General features: G+C 39.1%; 1 protein-coding gene across 9 annotated transcripts in view; it reads right to left on the minus strand.

Moving 5' to 3' along the window:
- TENM2 (teneurin transmembrane protein 2) overlaps nucleotides 1-23001 on the minus strand; it is a 1359942-nt gene that overhangs the window by 711483 nt on the left and 625458 nt on the right. The gene's annotated exons all lie outside the window — the stretch shown is intronic.

Here is a 23001-nt window from a genome sequence, read left to right on the forward strand (position 1 = left end):
CTCCTAGATTGTAAGCTCCGAGGAGCAGGGCCATCCTATCCTTCTTGTATTGAACTGTATTGTTGCTGTTTTGTCTCCCATTATATTGTAAAGCGCTGAGCAAACTGTTATATAAATCCTGTATAAAAATAATGAATGTGTAAAGGCAGGCGTCCCAATACTTTTTGCAATATAGTGTAATATATATATATAATATCTCACTTGAAAGACTTACTAGCTAACCTTTACAATACTCCTGACAACATACCCTATGTATTAGCATCTCCTGGCTTTGTAAGTAGTTCAGTAAATAAATTACTGCCAAGACTTGGACATTTTGACCCTGTTTTTTATATTTTGATTATTGAATATTTAATTCCAACTTGTAAATTTTCCCCCTAGTGGAAGTTTTTATATCAGTGAAAGCGATTAGCATATTTGCTTAAAGTATATAAGGTGTATGTAAACCTCACAATGAACTTTTCCTTCATGCTCCATTTTTAGATGGAAAATATAACATTGAAAGTGTTTTGTTTTTGTATGGAAAATATAACATTGAAAGTGTTTTGTTTTTTATTTGTTTGGTAAAGTGTTTTATTTGTTTGGTAAAGTGTTTTATCAACATGATTACCAGGTGAAAATAAAGGGAAAAAAGCCTGAAATAAAAACAAATACATCCATCACATCCAAGTACTGGTAAGCTGCAATATATAACATTTTTATTCTACAGTTAATGCTTTAAAGATTAATTCATACCAACATACAAAATGAATCAGTAAACTCCTAATGTACTACATCTGTCCTTAAGTAAAAAAGATCCACTGCATTTACCCTTAGTGCAACTTGCTTTCTGGGAGGTTATTGGGAGAAGTATGAAATGTGTTACATCCTCTCTCTTCCTGATCTATCACTAATATTCAAACTATTTGAAAATGTGAATCTGGCATTAGGCTTTCTATCTGTGAAAGTTAACAAGGAATCTGAGGTGTGTCCATTTAGATATACCTATTACTCTTTTACAGCCCATTTTGGAAAACAGAAACTGACAAATGTTTGCATATTATAAAACTATTACTCAACTTCCCCGTTATGCTCAAGCGCACAAAGTAAAATAACAGGGATGCTAGTCTTTGGGCGATTGTTGGACTTTGATTAAGTCTGCTATACCATACTTGTCAGGTGCCATAGTAAGCAGGGATAGCCTACATTTACTACAGTAAAAAATTAAGCATATTATAGAAAAAACAGAAAATGTTTAGTACATTAATGACCAAAACACAAGGTTTTTAATTTTGCTTTTCCAAAAAGACAGACTGTGGTACATTTGTTCCGCTTGGACTATATAAAAAGGACAGACACAAGTTCATACTAATTTACATATAATAATGAACCTATGTTGAAAAAAGCATGGAAAATGTGTGATCCAACCTCCTGACCATTTGAGATTTGAGTAAATTTGAGATTCTAACGTTTCAGCATTCAGAGGATTACCAAAAAATGTTTTGGCTTTACATAATTTTTAACAGTCAAACACTCATGAAATTATTAACATTAACCGCTTAAGGACTGCCCTATAGTAGATTTACTGCTACAGGGCGGCACCTGTGCGCAGGATCACGTATATATACGTCATTCTGCATTTCCGGGTAGGGGGCGCGCGCCCTACCCGCGCTGCTGATCGCGGCCCTGGGTGTCAATCACCAACAGGGAGGTAGGCTGCATTGTTTACCAACAGCTTTCCTCGCTGTCAGTTTGGGCATACTGTTCCTTATGGCTCTGCTCAGCCATCCAGAGCAGTGTGTTTACAGTGAAGCACACCGCCCCGCCCCCTAGTAAAACACTCCAGTCACACAGTTAACCCGTTGATTGCCCCTCATGTTAACCCATTCCTGCCTAGTGCCATTAGTACAGTGTCAGTGCTTTTTTTTAACACTGATCATGGGGATGTCAGTGACATCAAGTATTTTCTCCCCAGTGTCAGAATGCCCTCCACAGTCCCACTATAAGTCACTGATCGCCGGCATTATTAGTAAAAAAAAAAGTTGCAGAATACATTTTGGCCTAAATTTATGACGGAATTTGATTTTTACATTTTTTACTGGGCATGTTTAATAACAAAAAGTCCAAAATATTGTTTTTTCTCAAAATTGTAAATTGTAATTGCAAAAAATTAAAAGAGGCGATCAAATACCACCGAAAGAAAGCTCTATTTGCGGTAAAAAAAAAGGACGTAAATTTCATTTGGGAGCATGACCGCACAATTGTCAGTTAAATTAATGCAGCGCCGTAATGCAAACCGATTCTTAACTGCTTCCTAACCGCCCTATAGTAGAAATACTGCTACAGGGCGGCACATGTGTGCAAAATCATGCATATACGTGATTCCTGTTCCCGTAGTTTTCACACCCCTCCCAGATAGCATCAGATTTCTCATCAGTACACCAGTAATACCATTTAACCCCTTGATTGCAAGGAACACGCTCATACACAATAAACCTCCATTGTTACTATAGTGTCTGAACGGATCAATATCTTTGATCAGATCAGCACTATACCAGCGTTCACATTAGTATAGTGTCCCCAAAAACACAGCGTTAGTGGGATCAGCCCCAGCACCTGCAAGCACCTGCATTTAGCCCCCAGGCTTACCCTCCCTTCTCCCCAAGGAAGTGCCAGTAGGTCACTGTCATTTGATACATTGCACACAAAACCGCAGTGTTCGCAGAATCACACCTGATCTCTGCTAGCGCTTGCCGGTAAATTTTTATGACTCTCATATGCAGCAGAGTGCCAGTACTAGTGCCGCTCTTCCTTTTGTTGAACTGGTGAGCACCAGAGGCCTAGTACATCCTGGTCTTTTACATACCAGCACTGCAGTATCACTTGGTGACATGGCGAGTCCCATAAGTGCAGTACAAGCTGGTGCAATGGCGAGCATAAGTATTGTCCAGCAGCCACCAAGAATTCGCACACAGGTCTGTAGAGCCCCTAGTATCCCTCCGGATGTGCTTCTATTCCCTATTGGCAGCTATATCCCTATTGGCAGCTCACACATTCTGCAGCACCTGTACTTCTCCCATTCCCTGCCCAACCCGGTGTTCAGGTGGAAACAGCACATTTAACTACTTCCCTTGATTTTTTGTAGCTGTTTTTCATGGAAGATCTGTATGAATTGATTGTGGATCAAAACAATTTATATGCACAACAATTTATCTCTGCCAACCCAGATTCAAACCTTGCCAGACCATTCGCATGGAAACCCGGTTTCTGAATTTAAATTTCTTTTTGGGCCTAACCCTCAACATGGGCATTACTAAAAAAAAGAATTACAGTTGTATTAGTCCGCAGACCCGATTAATTCCTGTGTTCTCTGCTGCCATAGATATGAGAGTATAATGTATTTTATGCATTTCAGCGAGAATACACTCTGTCGTCCTTGGGATGACCCTGAATTTGACCGGTTCCACAAAATTTGACCCCTCGTGAATTACCTTAACCAAAAATTTGCAGATGTCTATACTCCCCAGCAAAAAAATCTGTGTTGAGTCCCTCATTAATTTTTCTGGCCGCCTTGCATTCAAACAATTTCTCCCCAAAGATATGGGGTCAAGATGTATAAGAACTGTGAGGGGGAAACAGGCTATACATAAAAGTTTTGGAATTACAAGGGAAAAGATAGTTACATGAAGCCCCCGGGATGCCAAGACTACGTGGGGAGCAGTTGCAAGATAGTTTGGGACTTGGTGTCATCCTTTTTCCATATGGGTTGGCACTTATACATGGACAATTTTTATTCAAATGTGCCACTATTTAGACATTTGCACAATCTTGGAATTGGCGCATGTGGCACTGTGCGACCTAATGTGTGTCCACTATTAGAAGTGGGTGGATGCAGGGTGGTATATTCTAATGGCGGGCATACCACACACTTTTTCTGGCAGAGATTTCTTCTCTTTTTTTTCATTCAGCCCACAGGCTGCATACAAAAAAAAAAGAACATAGCATATATACCCAACAAGGACCAGCGACGTACTGGCACATCACTGGACTTTGAATGGTTATACCAGAATGATGCCTACAGCTGAAGGCATCATCCTGCTATCATTTTTTTCAGCCAGCTTTCATGTATAAGCAATTTTTGTGGCTAATTAGCTGCAGGATTGCTTTTACATCAGTGGGAGATGATGCCCCCCCCCTGCTGTCTTCCACGACCTTCTCGGGCAGTTCCATGTTATCGGGGGAACCTGAGAATGCAGCCTGTGTTTCTGCCAGCTGACCATAGAGCTGATTAGAGACCGGAATGGTGCCAATCATCTCTCTAGTCTATGAAATCGGAAGCTATGAGCATTTCATCACTTCAGTTTCGCAGGACATAAACAGCGCCATTTGTAAATTGTAAGGGCAGAGGAGATATCTAGAGTCTGATATCCCCTATAACTTCAAAAGAAATCTGGGGTCTATTTGCATTCCCTGTGATAGCATTAAAAGTGATAAAAAAATGAAAGGGGCAGTGTAAAAAATGAAAAAAAATCTAAATAATGAAAAAAAAAAGCACCCTTGCCCCTCTGCCCGCAAGTGTTGACCCTGTGTCGGTATGTAAACAGCGGTTGCACCATGCATGTAAGGTATCGCCGTGAACGTCAGATCAAGAGCAGTAATTCTAGCACTAGACCTTCTCTGTAAATCTAAAATAGTAGCTTGTAAAGGCTTTTAAAGTGTTGCCTATGGATATTAAAAATGTATGCAGTTTGTCGCCATTGCACAGGGCATTCGCAGTTTTAACTTTTTACTTGGCATACCATCATCTTTTATACTTTACCAAATAATTGGCCAATATATTGTGTTTTTGTGCATTAAAGGTTTAAAAAGTATTTTTTTAAAAAAATGTGCATTTGAAAAATCGCTGTACTATGTGACACAAAAAAAAAAATTGCAGCTCCCACCATTTTATTCACCAGGGTGTCTGCTTTAAAAAAATATATAATGTTTGGGGGTTCAAAGTAAGTTCCTAGCAAAAAATACAGATTTTTTTCATGAGAACAAAAAGTGTCAGAAAAGGCTTCAGGTGGTTAGAAGAGTGAATGATGTGTGGCATACACTTCTAATGCTGAGCATAAAATACCAACCACTCCTCAAAACGACCCATTTTTGGAAAGTAGACACCCCAGACTATTTGCTGAGAGGCATGTTGAGTCAATAGAAGAATTTATTTGTATTTATATATATATTTTCTTTACACAAAATTGTCAATTAAATGATTTATTGCTCACACATGTCATGGGTATATGTGGAATTACTCCACAAAATACATTCTGATACTTCTCCTGAGTATGGGGGTACCAAATGTAAGATACTTTTTGGCAGTCTAGCCAAGTACAGGACCTCTAAATCCAATAAGCACCTCCAGGCTTTTAAAGGGCTTTATTTCCTCATTACACTTCCTGACTACCTATCACAGTTTAGGGCCTGAAATGCCAGGATAGCACCAACCCCCCCATGAACCCTTTTTGGAGAGTAGACACTCAAAAGGAATTTTATAAGAAGCATGGGGAGTATTTTATAGATCTCGTTTGTTGCCACAAGTTTTTGAAAAAGAAAGAAAACAAAACATTTTTTCTTTTCTTTTTTATATTTCAAAACCTTGTGAGAAAAAATTAGATCTGCAAAATACTCACCATGCCTCTTTTTAAATTCCTTGGGATATCTACTTTTCAAAAAGGGGTCATTTGGGGGGGGGGGGTTGGTGCTATCCTGGCATTTCAGGGCCTCCGAAACAGAGATAGGTAGTGAGGAAGTGAAATGAGGAAGTTACGCATTTTCAGGCTTTCAAAGTGGTCATTGGATTTCAGGCTCCTGTATGTGGCTAGGCTCCCAAAAAGTCTCACACATGTAGTATCCCTATACTCTTTAGAAGTAGCAGAATGTACATTGGGGTGTAATTCCACATATACCCATGGCTTGTGTGAGAAATATATTATTTAAATGACAACTTTGTGTAAAAAAAAAAAGTTTTTGTAATTTTCCAAAAACTTGTGGAAAAAAAAATCTTCCATGGACTCAATATACCTCTCAGCAGATAGCTTAGGGTGTCTACTTTCCGAAAAGGGGTCATATGGGGGTGTTTGTACTGTCTTGGTATTTTAGCACCTCAAGAAATGTGATTGTCAGTCAGAAAGTAAAAGCTGTGTACTGTAAATTCCATTATTTATACCATAGTTTGTAGATGCTTTGTGTGAAAGTTATAGCAATCAATATACACTTATTGGGATTTTTTTTTAACCAAAACCATGTAGCAGAATACATTTTGGCCTAAATTTATGATGACATCTAAGTTTTGGATATTTTTTCAAAAAAATGTATTTTTAAAATTTTTTTGGTTTATAGCGCTAAAAATAAAAATCACACAGGTGATCAAATACCCCCAAAAGAAAGCTCTATTTGTGTGAAAAAAAGGACATACGTTTCATTTATGTACCATATTGCATGACCGTTCAAGTAGTGCAGTGCTGTATAGTAAACAAATGGCGTAAATTGCAGTACCTATATCATAGTTTATAACTATAACTTTCACACAAAACAATCAATATTCACTTATTGGGATTTTTTTTTACCAAAAACATAACTTTGAGTTTACTATATAGTTTTTCATAGCCAAAAGTAAAAAATATTGTTTTAATTAAAAGTTTTCATATTTTTTTGTTTATAGCTCAAAAAATAAAAAGCACACAGGTGATCAAATACCACCAAAAGAAAGCTCTATTTGTGTGAAAAAAAGGACGTAAATTTTGTTTGGGTATAGCATTGCATGACCGTGCAATTATCAGTTGAAATAGTGCAGTGCTGAATAGCAAAAAGAGGCCTAGTCATTAAGGGGGGTAAATCCTCAGGATGGCAAGTGGTTAAAGTGGAACTTTACCCATAACAACTTGATTCAAATAATGTTCTTTAGCCAGGAACATATATTCCACACTAATAACTATGCTACCAAATTTAGTATGTGCTGTAAATTGCCTCCAGCATTGCTTCTGTTTCTTCTTGTCAGAGGCTGCCATTTTGGTGAAGCCCAATGTTTTGCTGAAGCTGAACAGCATTAAATATTTAGGCTGTCAGCAGATGGGCCTCTACAAATCTCACACAGTACCTAAAAATAGAGAGCAACTGAGCATTTTCAGAGCAGAGTGAGATAGTGTATAAGTGTTTTTTAAACAGTATAGGCATCTATTTTTAATGTTTTACATATCTATACCTGCAAAAGAGTCTAACCTGAAGTGATCTAGTAGGACTTTTCATTATGGGAAAACTATATAGCCTTTGTAGAGTTAAAGTGGAACTTTAGTCAGAAATATATTTTGCGCACTAACCTTATAAAATGGTATAGTGGAATATAAATATAGTAACTGGTTATGTTGCCCATTTCTTGTCATCACACCGCACATGACATACACGTTAAAGTAAACATTTTTTTTATTCTTTATTTAATCGAGAGAGAATTATCTGAATAAACGGTGTGCTTTAGGTGACCGATAAAATGGTTACCATTCATATTATTGCTCTTCACGTCTCATTAACGTTTGGAATTTTTTTGCGAGTCCTGAGGGGAGGTTTCCAGTTTACATGCTTCATTATGCTTGCAAGTAGTATATACCATCACTTCCATAAATCAAATAGTATTTTAGTAAGCATAGATATTATCCTGTAAGCCTCCAAATCAATTCAGGACCCATCTTGCACAATGGCAGCTTACATCCTTTCATGCACTTGCAAATGATCTGTGAAGGGACTGTGTATTTAATTACTGCCACATACTCCATGGTGGCTGGAAGTGTTGTGGCATGAGCGTGTCTCTTATTTCCACTCATTTTGCTATACAAACTAGACATTTTGGAAAAGGATTGGAAAAGAGTTTCTGATAATCCCTTCACTTGTGTGTGCACCTATAACCTATTCCAATGGCATAGTCAAGAGGGTTGATTTACTAAAGCAGTGCATATGTCAATTTGCTTAATGACATTGACATGTATTCACTTAAATCATATACAAAGATTTCTTTTTTTTATTTGTACATATTTGGGTGTTCAAAATGACTTCTTGTACCAGTGTAAATCAAAACCAGACAATTGTGTTTCTGGTGCTTTTTAAGATAACAATGAGCTTAAAATGGCACCTGAAGGAAGATAAATTCTAGGTGACCTTTTTTTGCATCTCATCAGATATCGTTATTGATACCGTAGATATTGAGAAACTAAAATGGATCTTTCATACAATGTCATTTTATGTTACATTGTTTTATCTAATTTTTGGAAAATCTGTGTTATTATAAAGAACAGAGATGGGCCTCCAGTTTGTAACATATCAAATTATTGCCTAGTTTGCTAGAAACCTGATGAATGATGTATAGAGTAATGAAGATGGTCCTTTCATATAGTCCATGTGCAATATCTGTCCCATATTTGCTGGGTCCCTAGATGTTCCATTGAGGATGGAACTGGGCCTTTTATTTTATAGTATCTATTATTCTTTCTAAGCACTATGCCCTGGACCCCCCCCCCCACTAAAGAGCAGCACAGTGGATAAATGGTTAGCACTTCCGCCTGGCAGTACTAAGGTTGTTGGTTCGAATCCCAGCCAAGGCGCCTCCTGCCTGGAGTTTTCATGTTCTCCCTGTGCCTGCATGGGTTTCCTCCAGGTACTCTGGTTTCCTCCCACACTCCAAAGAAGTGCTGGTAGGTTAATTGGATCCTGTCTAAATTGGCTCTAGTATGTGTATGTATGAATGTGAGTTAGGGACCTTAGATTGTACGCCCCTTGAGGGTTAGGGACTGATGGGAATGTACAATATATATGTAAAGCGCTGCGTAAATTGATGGCGCTATATAAGTACCTGGAATAAATAAATAAATAAATAGTGGCTCGAAGTTGTGCTCAGCTGCACATGGTGATAAAATGGCACCTATCGTTTGTTTCACCTCTATATATAAAGATAACCATTAAAATGGCCCCCGCACATGCTCAGTTTCTTAACAGACACCATCTTGTAGACAAAGAACTGCACATGCTCAGTACCTCAACAGATGCCATCTTGTGGACACAAAACAACACTACAGCAGCACATTATTATTATTATTATACAGTATTTATAAAGCGCCAATAGTTCGCTCAGCGCTGTACATTACAAAGGGGGACAGAACATGTGACAGAACAATACCAATACAATGCAAAACATGAGGGGATTGAGGGCCCTGCTCTTTCGAGCTTACAATCTAGGAGGGAGGGGATAGTGGTACAGGAGGAGATAGCTGTGGGGGATGGAGTGGTAGGAAGAGTGGAGGAGGTCGGCAAGTTAGCAGGGGGTGGGGTAGGCTTCCCTGAAGAGATGGGTTTTCAGGATGCACCTAACGGAGAGGAGAGTAGGTGATAATCTGATGGGTTGGGGCAGGGAGTTCCAGAGGATGGGTGAAACCCTGGAGAAGTCCTGGAGGCGGGCATGGGAGGAGGAGACCAGGGAACTAGAGAGAAGGAGGTCTTGTGAGGAGCGGAGTGTGCGTGCTGGGCGGTACTTGGATATTAGTTCAGTGATGTAGTTCAGGGCAGTATGGTGGACAGCTTTGTATGTCAGTGTTAGGATTTTGAATTTGATCCGTTGTGCAATCGGAAGCCAGTGGAGGGATTGGCAGAGGGGGGTAGCGGAAACGGAGCTGTTGGAAAGGTGAATGAGTCTGGCAGCTGTATTCAGGATCGACTGAAGCGGGGATAGCCAGCGGCGAGGCAGGCCAGTGAGGAGGGAGTTGCAGTAGTCGAGTCATGATAAGATGAGGGAGTGGATGAGCTGTTTAGTGTTTTCTGGGGTTAGAAACGTGCGTATTTTGGCAATGTTGCGGAGGTGGAGTCTGCATGAGTTAGTTAAAGATTGGACTTGGGGCTGGAAGGATAGGTTGGAGTCCAGAATGACACCAAGTACTCTGGCCTGCGGGGATGGTGGCGTTGTTGGATGTGATGGAGAAGTCAATGGGGGGTGGTGTCCGGGCTGGGGGGAAGACAAGAAACTCGGTTTTGGAGAGGTTCAGTTTAAGGAAGTGGAGCGAGATCCAGTCTGATATGTCGCTCAGTAGGTGTGTGATTCGGGCGGAGACCGAGGGGGTGAGGTGGGGGGTTGGGAGATAGATTTGTGTGCCGTCGGCATAGAGGTGGTAGTTGAAGCCATGAGAGTGTATGAGTTGGCCAACGGAGGAGGTGTAGATGGAGAAGAGAAGGAGCCCAAGGACAGAGCCTTTAGGGACCCTAACAGAGAGGGGGAGTGAGGGGGAGGTGGTAGCATTATAGGTAACGCTGAAGGAGCGTTGTGACAGGTAGGATGAGCGTTAGGAGAGAGCAGAATCTCTGAGGCCGAGGGAGTGTAGTTTTTTGAGGAGGAGGGGGTGGTCGACTATGTCGAAGGCCGCAGAGAGGTCAAGGAGTAGGAGCACTGAATAGTGGCCATTAGCTTTGGCGGTTAGCAGGTCGTTGGAGAGTTTGAGTAAGGCGGTTTCGGTGGAGTGTAGGGGACGGAAGCCAGACTGTAGGGGATCGAGGAGGTGGTTGTCGTTGAGGTGAGAGCATAGGCGGGTGTAGATGAGGTGCTCGAGGAGTTTAGATGTAAATGAGAGCACGGAGATGGGTCTGAGGTTGTTCGGGTCATTGGGGTCCAGGGAGGGCTTTTTAAGTATGGGGGTGATGTGTGCATGTTTCAGAGGGGAGGGGAAAATGCCTGAGGAGAGGGAGAGATTGAAGATGTGGGTGAGGGAGCGTAGGATGGAGGGGGAGGGAGGTCGTAGGAGTTGTGAGGGGATAGGGTCGAGGGGGCAGGTGGTGAGGCGGGCATCAGAGAGGATCTTGGAGACTTCCTCGATGGTAGTAAGGTCAAAGGTGCGGAGTGTTGGGGGAGCTTCAGTATGAGGAATGTAGGGTGGGGTGGAAGTGGAGGTCAGAGCAATGGTGGGGCCATGGGAGAGGGGTGATGAGGGGGTAGCTGAGTGAGGGGAAACGGGGTTGGAGGGAGTTTGAGCAGCGACGAAGTCCCTGCGGGTTATTTCGAGGGGGAGGGGGGATGAGGAGGTAGCTGTGTGAGAGGGGACGGGTTGAGAGGGTTTGTGAGTTGTGGCGATGTCCTTGCAAATTGTGTCAATCTTGATTTTGAAGTGATTGGCAATCTCAAGGGCGGTGCGTGAGGTGCTGGGTGGAGGTGGGGGTGGAGAGAGTAGAGAGTTGAAGGTGGAGAAGAGTCGGTGAGGATTGGAGGAGAGGGTCTTGATGAGGGTCAGGAAGTAGGCTTGTTTGGCTGCGTGGAGGGAGGAGGTGTAGGTGTGGAAGGCAGATTTGTAGCGGGTGAAGGCTTGTTGGGATTTGGTTTTGCGCCATAGTCGCTCCAGGGCACGACTGTGTCGTTTGAGGGTTTTGGTGTGATCAGTCTGCCAGTCCACAACACAATAGACACTGCTGGCGCTCTCAAGCACTGTTAATGCCCCACTAATAATAGACCAAAATTACAGTTCATACCAGTATATAGCATTTATGGAGCAAAATCAAACAAAAAGCACAGAATCCCTAATCACACACAAAAGGGAAGGTGAATCGCTCATTTAAACCATAGAGTGCTCGAGCCTAAACAGAAAATCCATTTTGCTTCAAGTTTCAAAAGAAATTTATCTAGGTCTCCTTATTTAGAACCCAGATCATATTTGTCAATAATCCAAGAGTCTAAGAGGTCAGCCTTACCATCATGTTTTTGTAGCATGTTTCTTCCTACTGGTCTATCCTTGTTTCAAGCAATATCATTCACATGTTCAAGAACTCTTCTCCTAAAGGGGTGAATTGTTTTTCCTACATACAATATATTAGAGGGCATGGGCATTTAAAGCATAAATCACCCCCTCTGTGCTGCAATTATAGAAATCTCTTATTTTAAGAATCTCCCCATTTTTAGGATTAACAAACTTCTTCGAATTGCTCAAAAAACGACATGCCTTACAGTGACCACACCTGAAGCTACCTTTTGGTTTCTCAGGTAGCGAAGTGTATTTCATTGATGTTTTAGAGGTTTTTTCTAGATGACTGACTGTGTACTAAGATGTGTCTCAAATTCCTGCCCCGTCTGTAGGTTATCTTGGGGTATTTAGGTAGGATCTGTGATAGTTATTTGTCCTCATGCAAAATGTTCCAATATCTCTTTATGATGTTGTAAATCTTCCCTGATTGATTTGAATATTTACCTATGATACAGATGCCTTGCTGTGTATCTGCTTTTATGGTTTTCTGACCCAACAGAGATTCTCTAGGAACCCCTTTCACTTTCTGATAGGATTTAATCAAATCAGTCTTAAGAAAGCCACGTCTCATAAATGTGTCAAACAATTTTTGACTCTCTATTTGGAATGCCCCTTCTGTTGAGCAATTTCTCTTTGCTCTCATAAATTGACCAGTGGGTATTCTTCTTTTTAAGGCTGCTGGGTGTGAACTTCCCCAATGTAATGGGCTATTCATCGGTTTTCAATAGATTGTTGTATTAATATTGCCTCCTTCAGCCCTTTTAATCTCCAAGTCCAAAAAATTTATGCTATCATATTTAATTTCACTCGTGAAGTACCTCCCAATATTGTTTTGATTCAAGGTGGCTACAAATTCCATGAACAGATCCTTTTGACCCTGCCATAATATGAACACATCATCAATGAATCTTGCCCACATGAGAATGTGTATTGTAAAACGCTCTAATTCCTCTGCAAAGTCCATAGTACACTCCCACCACCCAAGAAAGAGATTTGCATACGTAGGTGCACACGATGAACCCATCACGGTACCCCTGTGCTGTCTATATACTTTGCCATCAAATAGTAAAAAATTGTGCTCCGATACAAACTCCAAAAGTTGGAGAGTGAATGTGGTATGGTTCTCAAATAGTTTGACTGATAATACTATATAAAGCCTCCACATCTAGACTAGCTAACCACACATAATCTTCTTTGGTGATATCTATTAGTCTGTTTACAAAGTCTTGTGTATGTTCGATATAAGAAGGTAAACTATATACAAATGGACGCATGATGTAATCTAGATATTTGCTTGCTCCTCCTGTGAGATTGTTATTGCCCAAGATGATAGGGCAGCCAGGGGGTTTTTCTTTATGTTTGTGTAAAGGCATAAAAAGTTACAATAGTTGGATTTGCATTCATAATAAAGGCACCTTCATCTTTGGAGAGGATCAACCTTTTCAAAATAGAGTTCAACTCACTCAAATATTTGGGGGTTGGATCATTCTGAAGTATTTCATAGTTATCCTCATTGATTAATAGCTCATAACACATTTTCAAATACAATGTTCTTTCTATCAAGACTATATTTCCCCCTTTGTTGGCTGCCTTTATAACTACTTCTTTATTACTACACAGATCTTCCAACGCCTTCCATTCAGAATAAGTCATATTATATGATTTATTTTTACTCTGCCTTCTTAACCATAAATCATTCAAATCTCTCTCAACCAATCTATTTTACAAACAGTTGGATGCTGCTCCCTTGAGGGAAAGGCGGGGTATAGTTATTCCGTGGTTTGAATGTGGAAAAAGGACCCTGTATTTCAGCATCCCCACTGTTATTTTCAGCTTGTAATGATTCCAATACACTTAGGGATTCCATATCTCTAGATGTAAGACCCATCGGAGTATTAGATGGTTTGTCGCTATATTCCTTCTTTAAAGCCAGTTTCCTGGCAAACAAATTTATATCTTTAACCCATTCAAATAGATTAAATAATTGTGTAGGTACAAAGGACAATCCTCTCTTCAATACTGTTAGATGGTCAATTGTTAATTACATCTTAGATAGATTGAATGCTTGCAAATCATCTTCTTGGGTCATGTTCGTGTCAACAGGGCCTGTTATTTCTTACCTCTCTTGGCACCTGTGTATCCCCACTCCTCCCGATTTCTCAATTGCTGGGTGGAATAACCTAAAAAAGTCCCACGATTTCCTCTAGGTGGTCTTGAAAAACCTGTTCATTTAAACCATAGTGGTAGAAGGATTCACCTTCCTTCCTTTTGTGTGTGATTAGGGATTCTGTGCTTTTTGTTTGATTTTGCTCCATAAATGCTATATAATAGTATGAACTGTAATTTTGGTCTATTATTAATGAGGTATTAACAGTGCGCTAGAGTGCCAGCACTGTCTATTTTGTTGTGGACTATTGTGCTGCTGTAGTGTTGTGTTGTGTCCACAAGATGGCGTCTGTTGAGGAACTGAGCATGTGCAGTTCTTTGTCTACAAGATGGTGTCTGTTAAGAAACTGAGCATGTGCAGGGGCCATTTTTATGGTTATCTCTATATGTAGAGGTGAAACAAACGATAGGTGCCATTTTACCACCATGTACAGCTAAGCACAACTTTCAGCCACTATGTAACCTATTTTAATTCTTTATACTCTGGATGAAGCTCTGTTTTCTGGAGCAAAACATGTAGAGTCTTTGTTTTCTTTGGGAGCACTTTTTGTATGCACATGGTATTCAATTCTCTCCCCCCCCCCACCACCACTTTTTTTGGAGAGGTCTGTACTGCTTTTTACAGTGCATAATTTGCATTCCTCAGGACAGTGAGGTATTTTTGGTGGATATGGTGATATTTGGGGCTTTTCCATGAGCATGAGAGGCTGACATTTACATCCATGATGAGTGTACCCTTACTACATATCTGTAACAAGATAGATTATACTATTCAATTAGTTTGTCCATGACGTAACTCCATTTCCTTAACAGAGATTATATATTCAGGCTTATTATCAAAGTACAGTACCAGTATCAATCATTTGGATACAAGGTAAACAATTGCAATGGTATTGTTATATTGTTGTGTGCAGTACATTCCACTCCAATAGGCATTAATTACAGCTGAGTATGCATTTTTTATATATTTGAATAAAGGTTATATTTTAGATTCATCAATTGGCCAGATGGTGCACAGGGAAATACACCCTTGTTCAGTATAGATTTGTTATTTGCCAAAAATTATGATTTACAATTAGGGCTTAGTAAAATAGTAAATTTGTATTATCCCATACAGTGGGGCTGTTCCCGCACTTCATGGGTTAACTGCTCATTTTTTCCAGGGTCTCAGTGAAAAGCTATACTTATTCCATACTCTGATCCTCCGGAAAACAGCATCTCCCCACATCCAGCCATGGACTGTTCCTGCCATCCTCATGTCCAGAGCAGGTCTGTGGATATGATGACATCAGAAACAGCCCATTCATAAGATCGCTAGTGTGTGTGTGAGTGGGGGGGGGCAGGAGTGGCGGAGACCTGTCTTGTGCTCAGAGGATCTGTAGATTAGGTAAGTATATCTCCCCTTTTTAGGACCCCTAAACAAAAACAAGCATTCAACCCATTCAGTGCGGGCACAGCCCCACTGCATGGGGAAAAAAAAAATTGGCCTGGGATTCTGCTTTAACTGTATCTGTTGAGAACGGAAACACCCTTCCATCCCCAAGCTTTATTGAGTAGAAACTGTACAACGATTGGAAAAATTGGCAATAAACTGGTACCTTTAGAAAGCGTAATCCTAAATCCTAATTCATCCCAACCACATTTAGCTGTACTAGCGATTGTATTTTTCATATTTAGGTTACAACTGCTCATAGGTGCTAATTTTTTTCATTCCCCAAGCATACAAATGTAGTAGTGACTTCATAATAATGGAGTCTAAGCAGATTAAATAGTGCAGGTATTGATACACAAGTTATTTTATTTTGTAAACAGCTAAACCCTCATCTCTATCTCTGACTGCAACAGGAGGGGCATAGATGTGTTTAATATGGGGCTGTCACTGACAATCTGGTTTTAGATTTTCCAAGCTGTGAAAGAAGAAAAGTGGTGGGCCTCATTGGGGGAATAACTGAGTTTTGTTCACAGTCTGTGCACCAGTGTGATTTTTATAAGATGAAAAGTTTTTATTTGTCAGCATTTTCTGCAAACAATGGAAAAAGAAAGGGTTGCTTTACAGTATATCTCCTTATGTAGTAAAGAGAGAAAACTATCAGTAGCTAATCTAACATGCATATTTAGTCTGATAAGCAGCACTGTACACATAAGGTGATGATGAACAAGGTTCTAATTTTATAAGATCACTCACTCAGACAGTCATAATTGATGCATTAAAAGAAGTACTTGGCCTATGATCAGACACAAAGCAGGGTATTCTGTGCAGTAAACTATCAGATATGCTTATACCTTTCTGTAAATGCTAGCAACTAAGAGAATGTTGTATATTTTGAACTGTAGCTAAGACTAAATATCTGTATTTAATATGTACAAGTTCAACTTTGTTATTTTCATGGTTGTTCATCTAAAAGACAGAGTAAAGTTAGGATAAAATTCAAAACATAAAAACACTGGGTAATAAAACTTTTCTTGGCAAGCATAAAATAAAACAAACAAAAAAAATTTAACATAACTATTTGCCCAGAGGCATCAAGCTGTTAGTGTGTACAGGAGGGATTAAAGTGAAGCTGTGTGTTGGATAAAATATAAATTACAGTAATACTGCTGTCAGTCATAAGCAAAGGAATTGTTTCTGAAGATCTCCCTAAACACTGAATCTCATATATTACTGGAGGAAAGGATAGAATACATAATTTATTAACAATATTTAGCCTATGTATATCCATATATAACCTTGTAATCAAGTCTCGCAGGAACATTTGAGTAAAATGTATGCCACATTAATCAAATTACCTATGTAAACAAGAACACTATAACTAGACTCAATAAATACTGCTAGAAAACTGTTGCACTCATCATATTTCACTGCTGTAGTCTTTAAGGACATGAAAGCTGGGCCACAGTGGAACATCTTTACTTCTGACATTGTTACATATTCAGCAGTAAGAAACTACCAGATCAAGCTCCAAATTTCTAAATGGACAAAAAAGGGCAGGCCATTTGAATGAATTGCTTATTAATCAATAGCCATCTTTAGCTTAAAGTTAGTTGATGAGGAGGTTAGATGACAAACATTAAACCATTCTTTGTACCATTTCCTCCAGTTACATTTTTCAAACTCCCATTTAAAGGGCCATGTCACACTAGTTACCCTATTGCCAGGATCGCTAAGAGACCATTTACCTTCTCCTATGGTGTCATTCTTTCACTGAACTAGTGAGATGCCACCCCATCACTTACCCTGCACTAAATAACAATGTTTGGATTTACTGAGGGTGTGATTCCCAGAAAGGGAAGGTAACAGTTGCATCTTGAGAGAGTGGCATAAATGCCAGTATGACATTGAAAACAATTGTTTTTTAGGCACTAAATAACACATACAACAACAAGAGTGACCACTGATCATCACATTGTTAGCTAGATTAAAAAAACACATATGGAATTCAACCATATGAAAGAAATGGTTAAACAAATTAAAACGTTGCACCCTGAGAACTTTTATGGGAACTCTAAAGAAAGCTGAAAACTCATACAAAGAATAATTGTTTTCACCAAAAAGAGTCTTCCTGGCAATCAGACACATCCATGGATTAAAACTCTATTATATGTACATGTTAGTGACCATATTTTGTGAAGCAATCAACTAACTCTGATAGAACTGGTTCAGGGAAAGGTTGATTCATATTTTCAGGTTTTAAAGTAAATATTCCTTTCCATACACAAAGGTTTAACCTTTTTATTCTACAGTCAAGGAATGTGTCCTTTGTGGAAACCTTAAATAAAACTACATAATGTTCCATTTAATTTTTCTTATATGGACCATGCATATGTCCATACCAGGTTATCATATCCCCCCCAATTGCCATTTCTCAAGGGTTAATAAACTCAGTTTAGTTTCCCTGCATCTGAGGTCTGGCATGAACCTTATTAATTTAGCTGTCCTTTTCTACAATCCTTTCAGTTCCACAATATCAGGTTTCTATTGATTTACAAATTGAAATTTCTAAACCAAGATATCTGAATTTACACATTAGCAATGTATAAGGAATTATGTGAAATGCTTTAACTAAGAAACAAACTTATAAAAATGAATTTCCCTCTTTACTACAAAATATAAACGATCCAACAAATCCCTATATTAAACATTACTCCTCATGTGTATGCATAGAATCAACAAAATCAGTGAATCCTTATCAATGAAAATATAATTTAAGAAGATCTTAAAAGTGATCACCAACTGCGAGCATAGATCTAAATCCTGTCATCAATCATACATTTAGAATGGGAGTAAACTCCCTTTTTTGCTTTGTACCTACAACTAAACCTATAATAAGGCTTACTTGTAGGTACCATAAATACATTACATTGCCAAAAGTATTGGAACTGTGCACCAGTGCCCAAAACAAGGTCCATAAAGACATTAATGAGTGAGTCTGGGGTGTAGGAACTTGACTGGCCTGCTTAGAATCCTGACCTCAACCCGGTAGAACACCTTTGGGATGAATTAGAGTGGAGACTGCGAGCCAGGCCTTTTCGTCAGACATCAGTTCCTGATCTCACAAAAGTTCTTCTCGGAGAATGGTCAAACATTCCCATAGACGCACTCCTAAACCTTGTGGACAGCTTTCCAAGAAGAGTTGAAGCTGTTATAGCTGCAAAGGGTGGGCCAACTCAATATTGAACCCTACGGACTAAGACTGGGATGCTATTAAAGTCTATGTGCGTGTAAACGCAGGCGTCCCAATACTTTTTTCAATATAGTGTATCTCCTAAACATGCATGTTTAGGAGATATTTACATGTGAGGTTACAGGCGCATACTCACTACACTCTCAATGGATGGCATGCCATCCATTTAGAGAGCTATGCTGTAGGCGTGACTTCATCGCAGCTTGGCCATTCAAGCGGCCAATGTTGGTGAACTTAAAAGGAGGACGAGGGGAAGATAGAGTCCCTGTCAATGGTGAAAGGCTATTGCTGGAGAGATCTGCTTCACAGGTAAGTCTGTCATAATGTGCTAGTATGTGGCGCATACTAGCACATTATTACTTTATCCTGCAGGGGGGACCAGTTTTTTTTTTCAAATGTGGTTTATGACTGCTTTAATAATTTGCAACCATATTGATTTGTCCATGTTTGTCACTGTGGCAATCAAAAACCCAAACTAGGTACAACAATAAATTAAGAGGTAAAGAGGAAAGGATCGCCACTACTCCTGACTAGCTGAGGCGAATAAACAATAAGCAGCGGCCTCAGCCTACATGTCTCCAACAAACTGCACATCCGGATACATTTTTCCCTGCCCACCGGGGCTTAGTCATTGGGTCCATATGACTAAGCTTTAGTGGGTGGGGCAAAATTCATCAGGCTGTGTGTTTTGATGGAGACATGTAGACCGATGCCACGCCTTTTTAGTTTATTCACCTGGACTGGTCGGGAGTAGCAACAATCCTTTCCTCTTTACATTTACTAGCCCTCTGGATTACTATTAGGATAAGCCTGCACCCCATGCTCTGAGACACAGTGATATGCTTTCACCTCTACTTTGAGTGGTGCCAAAAGCAATATAACAAAAAACTTTAGCAGTATTAAAGGTATGCCATATGGTATCCAATAACAAACCAACAAAAAAAAAAACTAAATACAACAAAAAAAGAAAATCGTGCAAAAACTCTAAAGAAGTGAATGATGACAATAGGTTATATTGTGAAAAGAGAACAATTTCAAAGTTATATTTCATCATATTGGGGAATTAGGATGTACAGCATTTGAACACAAGTGGAAAATGGTGATAAAATAGGCTAGAGTAGGAAAGAGGAAATCCCCCAAAATGATCATTTACTGGATCATTTTTAAAGGGAGTCATGAATTAGGGTTGCAGGATGTCCTCTATGGGTATTAAAAATTAATCCACTTCCTAAGGAGCCTACTCTAGCTTTTTACTCATTTTTGCAGCTGCTGTATGTACTGGCTGCTGTAGCCCCAAACTACATCTAATTGAAGTGGTCTGGAGCTTATTTGTTATTAAATGCTTTAGCAAAGTCCAGCTTTGCTGGATACATTTACAATACATTTACACCCCCAACTACTTCTTAATCCAAGTTGCTGCTCGCTCCTTCATAAAAACATAGCATATTTGTTTGAGAACATTTGACTTTTGTAAATCCAGGAAGGGTCTACTTTTTTTTATATTGTTAACTATCAATGTTCTATTGCACGCTGACTCACCAACCTCTCAAAAATCTTTCCTACAATAGAAGTTAGTATAAAATGTGTGTTTTCATGTTTCAATGTGAATGTTCACTTAGCTTTGTAAAAAAAAAAGGCAAATATGTGTTCTCTTTGTATACACCAGATAACTAAAAATCGTGTTAGCACATGATTGGATGATTAATGTGAACATAGAATTACCTCATTTTTTTCAGTAAATAGTTTATATTCCTTAAAGTCAAGCTATAGGCAAAACTTTTTTTCTTTATTTTGGATAGACTAAGGGAGGGTTATTTTTTTTTCACCAACTGTGTGCCATTGTGGAGATTTACCTTCACTTCCTGCCCCATAGTCAAACAGGAAGTAAGAGGAAATCTATGAAAATTAAGGGAATTCTTTGGGGCACTCCAGGTCAGCAGAACTAGTGTCCCCTATGAGAAATTTCCCCTCTCTTACTTTTGCTGGGGACAGCCCAAAATTTTGGATTTTCATTTACCTTCACTTTCAATGATAAACAGGGCAAATAGGGAGAGTGAATCTCCTTAACGAGAGCGCAGGCTACAATAAAAACTGACAGGGGTTGTAATCACTATCCACTATATTAAAAAAAATGCATTTAGTTATACTTAAAGTAAATCAGCCCCAACAGCTTGCATACACAGTATTTGCACTTAGTTTTTAAGGACTTAAAACTTCTGCCCCGGACTAACCAATCATAATTCTTGCTTAGTATTTCTATATAATGAAATGTGAAGCCTAATTAATTGATATTGGCAGCAACACATGTTGCTCTAACTTTAGTTTTTCCTGTTTAAAAAAGATGTGAGAGTTTCTTTATGGATCTGAATGTACAAGCAGGCTAGAGGAGGGCTGTCTGATGCCATTGCCAGATCATAGCAGCAATGAATTAGGGAATATTTTTTATGTAATTTCCCAAACCTAACTAAATAATGTTTGTTTTGAAATAATAGTTCATGAGGACAAGATCCCATGGCCCACCTATTACATCCAATTTAGTCCTGGTTATCTGCAGCTTAAAGAAAAAGCATATAATCTGACATAATGGGATAATAAACATGGGATGTATGCTAGTATAATGTAGGACAAATTTCAGTGACAAAGTAAATCTGGCATAGATGATGCAATTTCCTTTTCTTCAACCTTGGGTTGTAGGAAAGTAAATCACTCGATTTCCCCATCAACTCAGTGTTGACAGGGGAATCCCTCCTGTGGAACCATTGTGTTTTTCCGGAGGGGGGCGGGGAGAGCCGTCCCCACTGGGAGAACACAGTGACTACTGCTAGTGGCTGCTAGCAATAATCACATGTAGAATTCAACAGGCTCGTTGTACCCAAGTTGATTCAACTTGGGCACATTCAGCCTGCTCATACATGGTTCGTGTCTTGGCTGGTCCCTGCTGAATCATCTATGGCCGGCTTAAGTAATTCTATGAACATTAATAACATATATACCTGAAACCAAAAAACTTGTTCTTATATAGAATCAATGTTTTTAACTGTGAGCTTTTTGGAACCCTTTTGGACATTTTGGAAGATTTCTAAGTATTAGTTTTGATTATTCTGACAATAAACTGTGGACAATACATATCCTTTTGGCCATGTACGTAAAAAGTAAACATAGACTGTTTTAATTAGATAGATGTGATCACAATGCAGTGAATGCAGGGCAAAGTGGTTTTATTTTCTATGTGCATATCTTTATTTGTGGTAATAAATCTATTTGTAAGCAAAATATTCTGCTTCTGTATATTTGATAAATATATATTAAAACATAGGGTTTTGCTTTCTTAAATGTTAACTGGAAAGAAAATAGAAAAATAGATTTCTAGACTGTGTTTAAATTTTTAGCAATGGATAAGACAGGGTTAACACATTCTATGCATAATGTTCTCCATTTCTCTTTGAAGAATAATCTTATTTGCGAGTCGTGTACGAAGAGCGACTTACTTCTCTGAGAGACCTTTGAAATTTTGTGTCCTCAGAGAACAAGTAAAAGATAAATACTGTTTCAAAGTGATAATATGACAAAAGGATGAAACAATAACTAAAAAGTAGTGCATTATTTATGTGCATTTCTATAGCACAGAGAGCTGATGGTCCCTCTATTGTCCAAATATCTTTCGGTCTAGTCATTTGGGTATTGCTAAAGCATACCCTGATGCATTAGAAATTCCAGGTTGGAACACAAATATGAAATATTTGCTCACAAGCACTATTTTATGCATGGACTACTGTGAAGATATAAGCTACAATGCAAGAAGTCAGTCATTTGCCACCTCCTTTGTTACTCTATCTTGATATTGTGATTGTGGAAAGACAACTATACAAATACAAAAGGAAATGTAAGTCAACTTTAGAAGTACGGCAATGCAGGATTATATATTAATGTGAATGAGAAACATACTCACAGTATATATGAGAAAAATCTGTGCCGATCTTGCAGGCAAGATTGGCACAGATTTTTCTCAGCTAATTCTCTGATCCTCAACTTTTTCAGCATACAGGCTGGTATCTCAATAACAAGAGAGTATTCGGGTCACCTGTTACTGTTTGTTCGGAAAACACTAATCCACTGCTGTTGGATGAAAGTTTTTGTCCAAAAGGTGGTGCTGCAATTAGTGGGAGTTTAGGGTCAGCTATGCTATTTCTATTATTATGATGGTGATTTGGTGAAGATGTCCCTTGGACTGGTTAACCATTCATTCCACACAAATAAATGCAGCATGTTTACAAAGAGTCACACTTTTGCAAGGAGTGGGGGCTTAATCCCCACATATTGATAAAAAAATCACTAAATCCCCAAGTTTTAGCCTTCAGTGATAAAGATAAAAG

Source organism: Staurois parvus, unplaced genomic scaffold (assembly GCF_062004578.1).
Source record: "Staurois parvus isolate SC_StPar_1 unplaced genomic scaffold, SC_StPar_1.0 ptg000930l, whole genome shotgun sequence".
NCBI classification, from domain to species: Eukaryota; Metazoa; Chordata; class Amphibia; order Anura; family Ranidae; genus Staurois; species Staurois parvus.